The sequence below is a fragment of the Schistocerca piceifrons genome, chromosome 3, assembly GCF_021461385.2.
Source record: "Schistocerca piceifrons isolate TAMUIC-IGC-003096 chromosome 3, iqSchPice1.1, whole genome shotgun sequence".
Taxonomy (NCBI): Eukaryota; Metazoa; Arthropoda; class Insecta; order Orthoptera; family Acrididae; genus Schistocerca; species Schistocerca piceifrons.
The window spans coordinates 429,357,371-429,368,466 of record NC_060140.1 but is presented as its reverse complement, the minus strand read 5'-3'; positions in this window follow the sequence as shown (position 1 = coordinate 429,368,466).

The following is an 11,096-nucleotide window of genomic DNA, read 5'->3' as shown; positions in this document are numbered from 1 at the left end:
CAGAAGATTTGCTGATTGTACAGGACAAGATAGAAGGGAAAGTAGAAGAAATACTTGAATTAAATGAAAGTCAAAAGGATAACTTAAAACAAGTTATGCTGAAGCATAAAAATGTTTCTCAGATCAGTCAGGATTAGAAAGGGGCTACGAATGTTATTTGACTGTGAAAGAAGATGCACAGGTTTTCAAAAAATCTATACCAATTGTGGAAAAGTATGGGGAAGCAGTAAGGGACTTAATCAAAAAAATACTTAAGTGGAGGATTATTGAGAAAGCTATAAATGTGTACAACAATTCATTAATTGTAGCCATTAAGTCAGATGGACCTGTGACACCTGTGTTGGATGTTGGGGCTTTAAACAGAATAGTTATACCACAAGGTGATAGGCCCAAAAACATCGACGAACTGCTACAAAAATTTAAGTGGGCTAAGTTCTTGACTTCAATGGACGTGGTGTTTGGCTACTGGAATTTGCAAGTAGCAAAGGGATCCCAAGTATACAGCATTCTTATTTGAAGATAAGTGTTATCAATATAAGATTGCATCATTTGGACTAAATATAAGCATCTGTGCGCGCGTGAAAGTTACGTCAAAAGTTTTAGGGGACGAATTCTAAGAAAAGTGACTGGTTATGTTAATGATGTTTTCATTCGGGCTGTAACCTGGGAGGAACAATGCGTGTTACTAGACAAAATGTCCGATGCAACTGAGAAAGGTTGCATGACATTGAAGTTGGATAAGAATGAATTTTTAAAAAGAGAACCAAAATTTTTGGGACATACCATAAGTGAGGAAGGAATTCTTCCAGATCGAGAGAAAATTGAGGCTATAAAGGAATTTAAAGCTCCCACCAGCTGAAAAAAATTGAAGGGTATGTATGGCCTACTCGGATTTTATCGTCGTTTTGTACCAGGACAGCTGTTAAAAGCTCCATCTTTGAGAAATCTGTCAAAGAAAGATGTGCTTTAGAAGTGGACTCCATTCGAGGTACTGAGAAAAGCTTTATGAAACAGCCTTCTAGACTTCACTAAACCTTCATGTTTAATGACGGACGCATGTGGACATGGAATTGCTGTAGAATTGTTTGAAATGGGTAAGGAAGGAGAGGAAGAGGTTCACAAAGGTACAGCTTTCACTATCAGATCTTTACAGTAATCAGAGAAGAATTATAGTAATTGAGAATAGAAGGCCTTGGCTATTATATTTGGTTTGCAAAAATTTTATCAGTATTTTCTGGGGCACAAAGTGATTGTGTATAGTGTATAGTGACCATGAGTATTGACTTTAGAAACTTGTAAACTTAAGCATCAACGATTAACTAGGTGGGCTTTATATAGTAAACTGTATGATATTGAGATTAAGTACGTTAAATGACCTGAACATTTAATTGCTGATACATTATCTAGAAGGGTAGAAGAAGGCGGTGAGAATTAGAATCTATTGTTGTATAATGAGGGTGTGCATATTTTTGCTACAATGATCACATTAGATGAGGACGGTCAACTGATGTGGGTTTGAAAAAAATTAAGGGGAGAACAGAATATCGACGATAAGCTGAAGTTAGCTAAATTTATATGGAAAACCCAGAATGTCCCACAGTAGAAGAGTATTATACATTGCATAAAGGCATTTTGTTTAGGAGGCGGAAGAACACTGAAACCCAATGGAAATTTTTTTTTGCTGAGTAACACGTAAATTTATTGATTGACTATTTACACAAAAATTTTGGTCACTGTGGGGCAAGAAAGTGTATCTTCAAGTTAAATAAGAATGTTTTCTTGAACAACATAGCGAGGCGTGTACAGAAAAGAGTAAAGATATGTGGGAGATGTCAGAATGTTAGGGCAACTGATAGCTTGATACAAGGTCAAATGTACAGTGTGGAACCGCAAAACGTACTTCATATGGTGGCTCTGTACTTGTGCGGTACTTTGCCTATATCAAGAAGAGCGTATGAATAAGTTTTTCTGCTAGTTGATGAGTTTCCGAACTGTCTAAAATTATATCCTATTAGAAAACGAAATACAAAAGAATTAGTAAGTAAACTACAAAATAAATGCTTCATTACAGTGGGAGTACCTACACCCGTATTGTCAGATAGTGACTCACAGTTTATTTCGAAAAGGTTCGAGGAATATTTAGAAAGCGAAAGTATTGAACATATTAAAATTTCGGAATACTTTCCACAAGGTAATATGTATGAGTGTATTATAAAAAGCTTAACAGGTTGTGTAGAACATATAGCCATAGAAACTATACTGCATGGGCGCAATATTTAGAGTACTTTTAAGAGGTAATTAATCATTTGAAACATGAAGCAACAGGTTTTGCCCCATATAAGTTGATGTTTGGAATAAGAAACAGTAATTTACTGTTTGAATTGGTGGAATTTCTGGAGATTAACGATGTGGCATTCAGGGAAAACGAGAAAGTAGCTAAAGAAAATAATAGGAAAGAGGCACTCGAGAGTAAGAGGCGACATGATGCTAGAGCACCTCCCACAAGTTTCCACTTAGGTAAACTAGGGAAAAGTTGAAGAAGATCACATCAGAAACAAAGAAATTCTGGGTAGTAGAAAAGCCGCATCCATATGCCTACAGACTGGAATACTGGAAGTTTGGGTAACCTTTGGGGTTAAGAAACCTTGCTGAACTGAAGAGACATCTACAGTAACAACAGGAGAAAATGAGGGTGGGAGTCTGCTGACTTTGCCAGTGGTGCCTTCTGTAGCCGGGAGTGTCCATTCTTATTTTTTGATGCACTCTATCCTAACTCTTTCCTATCTGGGCTCTATTCCCACTGTGCTCTTAAATTTTTTTGTGGGGTAGGGGGGAGCCTATCCTATTTTATGTGTCCATAACTTCTGTGGATTAGGTGATTTGGGAAAGTAATCTTTGGTACAGTTATACACGTGTAACACTTGCCATCTCTTGCACATAAACAATTCTTGCAAAGTAGGGAAAAGAAATAATTTTGTTGTAGCATAATTTTATATGTTGAGGGTTCAATGTTCTATGTAGAAGTTAAATTTGGAAATAGTAAGGCTCTGGATGATCAATTAGTGTCAGCTGTCGAGTATGGAAAAAGAGTGTGTACCATGGTGATATGAGGTTAATGATCGACGACAGTAACAATATTAGAGGAAGTAAAATCGGGTCTGCTTCATCAAAAGTCAGTGGTTATTGACTACAGGCAGTAGGGCTTGAAGCTGGTGTTGTTGTAGGTAGTAATGCACAAAACGGGGTGTTGACTCGAATGAAGAGGTGGAAGTTTAGAATGAACAAGCAGTGGTTCTGTGTCATATATTGTGTTTCAAATGGTAATGCATCCAAGATTGCTTACTTTAAGGAAATAAAAGAGGTTTTATATGGAGGAAAAAGGTGTTGATGTGGCTGTAACAGCTGAAGCTGTAAGTGATGAAATGTAGCTTAATGATGGAAGTTCTGTGGTGTGAATGTAAGTGTTAAGCAGGCACATTTATTTTGTTAAACCATGTGAAAGTAAGATAGAGAGGGAACTGGATTCTCGTAATTGGGTAGCCAGAGTAAAAGAGATTCAGAAATTGCGGGAAGTGGTGAGTTTAGGTGAGTAGATGTATCAGATAGTTAAAAAAGGAGGCTGGGATAAATACCTCAGATGGTATTGCACTCTTGGCAATGCTAGGTAATTGATTACTACCAGGTATTCAAGTTATTGACAATTCTACTTCATTTTCTTTTCACATTGCCCATCTTCCTCGTCTGTCATTATGAACATTGTTCTATCAGGTTTAACTCTTTTCTCTTCTGCAGTAAAGTAGAAGCAGCAGGGGATATTGCCATGCTGAAGGTTATAAACAGAGAGAGAAATGTTTAATTGTGGAAGGAAGAGTTAATGTAATTTGAAGTGATTACAGGATGTGGCTATAAAAATGATGTGATTAACGATGATTTGAGGTAACTTGGGATAGTGAGAGGTATTATGCTACGAAATATAGGTAGTAGATATAGAAGTGATCATGTAAAGTTTGCTGAAGGTGACTTGTGAAGAATTGTAAGACAATTCCAGGGGCAGATGTGGACTCTAACCACAAAATATTGGTTATGAACTGTAGAGTGAAACCGAAGATACTGTAAAAATATAGGAATTTAAGGAAATAGGGCCTCGATAAACTTAAAGAACCAGAGCCTGTAGAGAGTTTCAGAGAGACCATTAGTGATCGACTGACAAGAACAGGGGAAAGAGATACAGCAGAAGAAGAATGGGTAGCTTTGACAGATGAAGTAGTGAAGACAGTAGAGGGTCAAGTAGGTAAACAGACGAGGTCTAGTAGAAATCCTTGGGTAACAGATATTGAATTTAATTGATAAAGGGAAGAAAATATAAAGAAGCAGTAAATGAAGCAGGCGAAAAGGAATACAAATATCTCAAATGTGAGATCGACAGGAAGTGCAAAATGGCTAAGCAGGGATGGGTAGAGGACAAATGTACGGATGTAGAAACATGCATCACGAGGGATAAGTTATATAATGCCTACAGGAAAATTAAAGAGACCTTTGGAGAAAAGAGAACCACCAGTATGAATGTAAAGAGCTCGGATGGAAAACCACTCCTAAGCAAAGAAGAGAAAGCAGAAAGTTGTAAGGAGTATATAGAGTGTCTGTACAAGGGCGATGCACTTGTGGGCAATATTATGGAAATTTAAGAGGACGTAGATGACGATGAAATATGGTATATGATACTGCTTGAAGAATTTGACAGAGCGCTGAAAGAACTAAGTCAAAACAAGGCCCCGGAAGTAGACGTTCGATTAGAACTATTAATAGAGTTTGGAGAGCCATCCTAGGTAAAACTCTTTCATCTGGTGAGCAAGATGTGTGAGACAGGCGAAATACCCTCAGACTTTAAGAAGAACATAATAATTCCAATACCAAAGAAAGCAGGTGCTGACAGGTGCGAAAACTCGGGAACTATCAGATTAATCAGTCACGGTTGCAAAATGCAAATACGAATTCTTTACAGATGAATGGAAAAAACTGGTATAAGCCGATCTCAGGGAAGATCAGTTTGGATTTCGTACAAATGTTGGAACATGCGAGGCAATACTGAGCCTACGAATTATCTTAGAAGATAGGTTAAGAAAGGCAAAGCTAATTTTCTAGAATTTGTAGACTTAGAGAAAGCTTTTGACAATACTAAGTGGAATAAAATTTCTCAAATTCTGAAGGCGGCAAGGGTAAAACAAAGGGAGCAAAAGGCTAGTTACAATTTGTACAGAAACCAGATGGCAGTTAGAAGAATCGAGGGAATTGAAAGCGAAGCAGTGGTAGAGAAAGGAGTGAGACAGGGTTGTAGTCTATCTCCGATGTTATTCAATATGTATATTGAGCAAGCTGTAAAGGAAACAAAAGAAAAATTTGGAGTAGCAATTAAAATCCATGGAGAAGAAATAAAAACTTTGTGGTTTGCCGACAACACTGTAATTCTGTCAGAGACAGCAAAGGACCTGGAAGAGCAATTGCACGGTATGGACAGTGTCTTGAAAGGCGGATATAAGATGAACATCAACAAAAGCAAAACGATGATAATGGAATGTAGTCGAATTAAGTCAGGAGATGCTGAGCAAAAGCAAAACGAAAGGTAAGTAGTCGAACTAAATCAGGTGATGCTGAGGAATTAGATTAGGAAATGAGACACTTAAAGTAATACATGAGTTTTGCTAGTTGGGAAGCAAAATATGGAGACAGGCTATGGCAAGGAAAGCTATTCTGAAGAAGAGAAATTTATTAACACGGAGTATAGATTTACGTGTCAGGATGTCCTTTCTGAAAGTATTTGTATGGAGTGCACTTATGTATGGAAGTGAAACATGGACGATAACTAGTTCAGACAAGAAGAGAATAGAAGCTTTCGAATTATGGTGCTACAAAAGAATGCTGAAGATTAGATAGGTAGATCACATAATTTATGATGAGATATTGAACAGAATTGGGGAGAAGAGGAATTTGTGTCACAACTTGAGTAGAAGATGGAAGCGGTTGATAGGACACATTCTGAGGCATCAAGGGATCACCAATTTAGTATTGGAGGGATGCGAGGAGGGTAAAAATCGTAGAGGGAGACCAAGAGATGAATACACTAAGCATATTCAGAAGGATGTAGGTTGCAGTAGTTATTCGGAGACAAAGAGGCTTGCACAGGTTAGAGTATCACGGAGAGCTGCACCAAACCAGTCTCTGGTCTGAAGACCACAACAACAAATATCAAGCTTGATGTAAGGGAAATGTAATTCCTATATTTTGGTTTTGGAATTGGCCCGATGCTTGAATTATTCAAAGTTTTTATTTGCAACAAAAAAAGGAAAAGAAACTATTTCACAACCAAAGTGAGTGTGCGGCATACCGCCTTACGTCGTGTCCGTTGATATCGCAACAGCAGTGAACAGATACGTAGTGTGTGAGTCACGCGAAGAACAAGTGGTATCAGATGGCCCAGAGTACGTAGTTCCTATGCGATCTGCTAGAGGTCAGTAGCTGGCGGATACTGAGTTGCAGTCACATTACTGTCATTTCTATCTGCAGTTCTGTTTCTTTATTTTTCTAACTATATATTAATTACTATTGTAATTGTGCTTACCAATGAGAGTGAGTAAAGGTGTGAATGTTAAGTAATACACGAAGTTTACATAACGTTTCTATACTATATACTGAAAGGACTGGTCTCAAGAGGAATACTTGAGGATGACGTATGTGTTAGTCATTCGGTTAGTCATTCGTACCGGGCAATTTGTTATAAACTACTTCGTCAGTTTATGGTTCTGGGGAAATGAGACTACGATTTCTGTGAAGCAGTTTCGTTAAGAGGGAGTAAATTTTATATTTGTGGGTTTCCAAACTTTGTTTACGTTAATTTATTGTTTCCGCTGAATTACAAATTTTGATGGGCTCTCTATATATGCGCGAGATTGAGCGGGTTTGATGCTGTATTCCGACTGGCTGTGAGGTTTCTCTGCCAATCAGAAATTGGCATATTCGCTCGTATTTTGGGGACTAGAAACTTCTTTTGTGTAGAGAGATGAGTAGAGTCCGATCAGACCTATTGATAGTTGTTCTGATGAAAATTATTGGTATAGTGATATTTCGGTATCAAAATGTTTGAGAAGCGCCGTAAAGTGTGGAAGAGAGTTCAGTGTAATGTATATTGTTGAATTCAGGACTTTTGGTGACATTAAAATAACCGCGTGGCGTGTTACGTACTCGCGGACTTGAACCTTTTGTTGCGTGTGACTGATTACACAAACATTTGAGCGAGCTACTGTAAAAGAAACAATCTGTTTGTAAACGTCCGGTGAAGATAATTAATAATTACCATAAACTGGCTACGGTTATGAATGACGTGTGCGTGTGGACTTTTGAGACTTTGTACGGCTTAGAGTAAGGCTCGGTAGTAACTGGTGTATGCAAGCTTGCCGAAAGAGAGTAAAATTTTACGCACATAAAAACTTTCATTCAACTATTCCTTCCACCGATAAAACAATTTTTAGTGCTAGTTTTGGTTACGAGGTGTACAGTTGTATTTTCTACAATTTTTTTCCGGCTGAGAACTGCATTTCAGTAACTTCAAGGACGTGTGAGTGCGAGAAGAGATTCACCATGAGGTGAGTGGAACTTTATACGCAGCAGCAATACACTGTGCCGCAGCCATACCAACAACTAACGGCCGGCCTGTGTGGCCGAGCGGTTCAAGGCGCTTCAGTCTGGAACCGCGCGACCGTTACGGTCGCAGGTTCGAATCCTGCCTCGGGCTTGGATGTGTGTGATGTTCTTAGGTTAGTTAGGTTTAAGTAGTTCTAAGTTCTAGGGGACTGATGACTTCAGATGTTAAGTCCCATAGTGCTCCAAGCCATTTGAACCAACAACTAACGACTACAACTGTCAACGTCCCACTGATCAGGGGTAATCACGCCACTTCGGGGCAGCAACGGTAGACGGAATTTTGCTGGAGCCAGTAGTGAGCCTGGGTGTAAATCGGACACTCAGTGAAATTGCTATCCCCCCCTGAAAAATGTCCTCCGATGAAGGGAACGAAACGTCGTGTTTCAATGTGAAATCCATCCGATCACGGCGTTATTTCCAAGACAGGCGGAGACTAGCTCAATTCCTTATCTCACTAAAATACTTTTCTCCTTCCGTTGTTGTCTGCTACTTCTATGAGGGTGGAGTACGGTGAGTGTCTAGCGAGCCCTCAGTCATATGTGACATTCACGAGGCTTCCTGCCTCGTCTTTGTTATAGTTCAAGCATGCCCTCTGCTTCTGCACCGTGTTTAGGTTGGATTTTTGGATCATATCGTTGCTGAACATTTCCTCTCGTTTTCATTGTTTGTAGTGTTTCTGTTTCTCGCTGGCGTGGTGAATAACCCACCCCGTCCATCCATCCAGTTGTCGGCCTCCAGTGGGCTTTGTTTCCAAGTCTGCAGACGAAACGATCATCCGATACACGAACAGACGCATAGATTCGTTGAGCAGTGGGCTGGAACCTATCTCACACAGTCGTGATTTCTGCCATGTGGAGTTCTCTCATCAAGAAATTTCTCTGGAAGATGCAAAGCTAAGGGCTGTGTTTTTCAACGTTTATAACATCTTCAGTGCTGTTCCAGTGGCCTTTCCCCAGACCACGGCCGCGCACACAAGCACTCGCCTAGCAAGTGCCAAGTAGAACTTGATGCAACAGTGCGCGGGCATCTTAGTGGGGCTCAGGTAACGTTAGCGCAGGCCTCCCAATGCCTTGCCCCTTACCTGCCGGACGTGTGTCAGGCATCGGTTCAAGGAGACGCTGCTAAATTTTTCAGTGAGTGCTGAAGGGATGGGCCCTCCTTCGATGTGCACTGTCTGTGGATCAGCTGGCAGTTTATTCCGGGTGATTGTCACCGCCTTGTTTTTGGCCCCCGTTGCAGGCCTCTTGCAGCTGGCGCCGCAGCAACTGCGTGTTAAGGTTCAGTGCACACAGCGCGATTGCGGTCGCCGACGGGGTGCACGAGACATTTGCCCTCATCTCGATGGAGGCTGCTTTCACCTGGAGAAAATGTGGTCCATGCGACCAAGAAGATCACTCATAGCGTTCCCATTTAGTTTCCGAATACGGCCTGTTAATTTTTTAACATTTGGAGATATTTTCCAGATTACAGCACAACGGAACTGACCACACTAGTCTGCTAAACAAAGGTGTTTGAATGTTGTAAAGTCGCGACGTAGTCTTCAGGGGCTCTGAAAGAACTCATAAAGTTCATCTGAGTAATAACTTTACACTGATCCGAAACAACACGTAACTAAGAATTTCTATAACGTATAACACATCAAAATATCAATACTAATAGCTTAAAAGAAGGGACAGTTAAACAAAACAGTTTTTACAATATTAAGTGGAACCATTAATTTCGTAGCAACTTCCTTAAATGGAAAGGTATGTGATGGGATTTTGAGGATGAGGACGAGGGTTGTTAGACATCGGTTATTGGTTTCTGATTTATTACTTGCCATTGGTGATAATAGACGTCCTTGATTGATGTTTGCTTTATTTCTTGCCACTGATATAATTAGGCGAATGAGAAAGTGGAGGCAGTTATGCCACAGAACTGTTTACTTGTCGCCTAGTACCTGTTGAGGCGAGCCAGTATTCTGTGTACCTACTGATGCTGAGCTTGCGGCGCCTGTCGTGGAGCTGTGACCAAATCGGGTGGATCCTAAACTGCTGGAAAAACACGGCCTGGTCAGATGAGTCCTGATTTCAGTAGGCAAGAGCTGACAGTAGTGTTTAAATTATGTGCAGACCCCACCAGTCATTGAACCAAGTTGTCAACAAGGCACTGTGCAAGCTCCTTTATGGTGTGAGGTGTGTTTACGTGGTGGAGCTGAACCGATCACTGAGTCGAAATGGTTATGTTCGGCTACTTGGAGTTCATTTTCAGCCATTCATGGACTTAATGTTTCGAAACAACGGTGAAAGCTTTAATGGTGAAGAAGCGCCATGTCACTGGCCTACAAGTGTTTACGATTAGTTTGAGGAACATTCTAGACTACTGTAGCGAATGATTTGGCCACTCACATCGCCCGACATGTATCCAATCGAACACTTATGGCACATAATCGAGGGGTCAATTTCGTGCATAAAATCCTGCATCGGTAACATTTTCGCAATTATGGACGGCTATAGAGGCAATACGACTCAATATATCTACACGTTGAGCAGGCGCCCTACGCCGGGCAAAAGGAGCTCCGACACGATACTAGAAGGTATCCCCTGACTTTTGTCAAGTCATTGTATAATTTGGATAATATTTACACATGTTGAAACCCGAACACAGTTATACAATTTGTCAAAAGAGTTATGTCAACGATATAATGGATGTTTAATTTCATAAAATTTGAGAATGACCAAATGATTACATATACAGGTGAATTTGGCGACGTCAGTTAAACAAACAGTCTCACAAAGTGCTATTGTGTGGCTGTCAAGTTGGCCTGTGTTGAAGACAGAAACCGCTTAGAAGTGACAGAAATTTCGCCTTGGAAAAGGTTATCGATGTCCAGCTGGACCGAAATGAAATACAGTGAGTGAAAAAACCTCACAGAAAGCACACAGAAAAAGAAAAGGTCACATTCTAGACATCTGTATGAATACAATAATTATTTATCAGGCACGTGGGAAGAAAAAAACTGGAAATGGAAACAAGACACGGCCAAGAAAAAACGCAGTACACCTATTTGAGACAAGAATGTCTCAAAATTACCAAGAAGTGAAGAAGAGAGCACAAAATAGAAAAGTGTGCGAGAAGAGAAAGTACACAACTTTCAGAACATGATGGTAGCATTTCACAAGAAATATATGGTTGCAGCTAACCATGGGCCTCCACTTCCCTTCCTTTGAAGTAGTGCGATTCGATGTACAGTGGATATTAAAGGAGACTGGGAAGCATAATATTCGTTTATGAGGTTTGTAGGCAGAATAAATTTGCTATAGCTGTCTTCTAGAAAATAGCGAAGGCTATCTTACCATCTTGAAGCACTGCCGTCAACGGCCTTTGTCGCAGTGGTAACACCGATTCCCGTCGGATCGTCG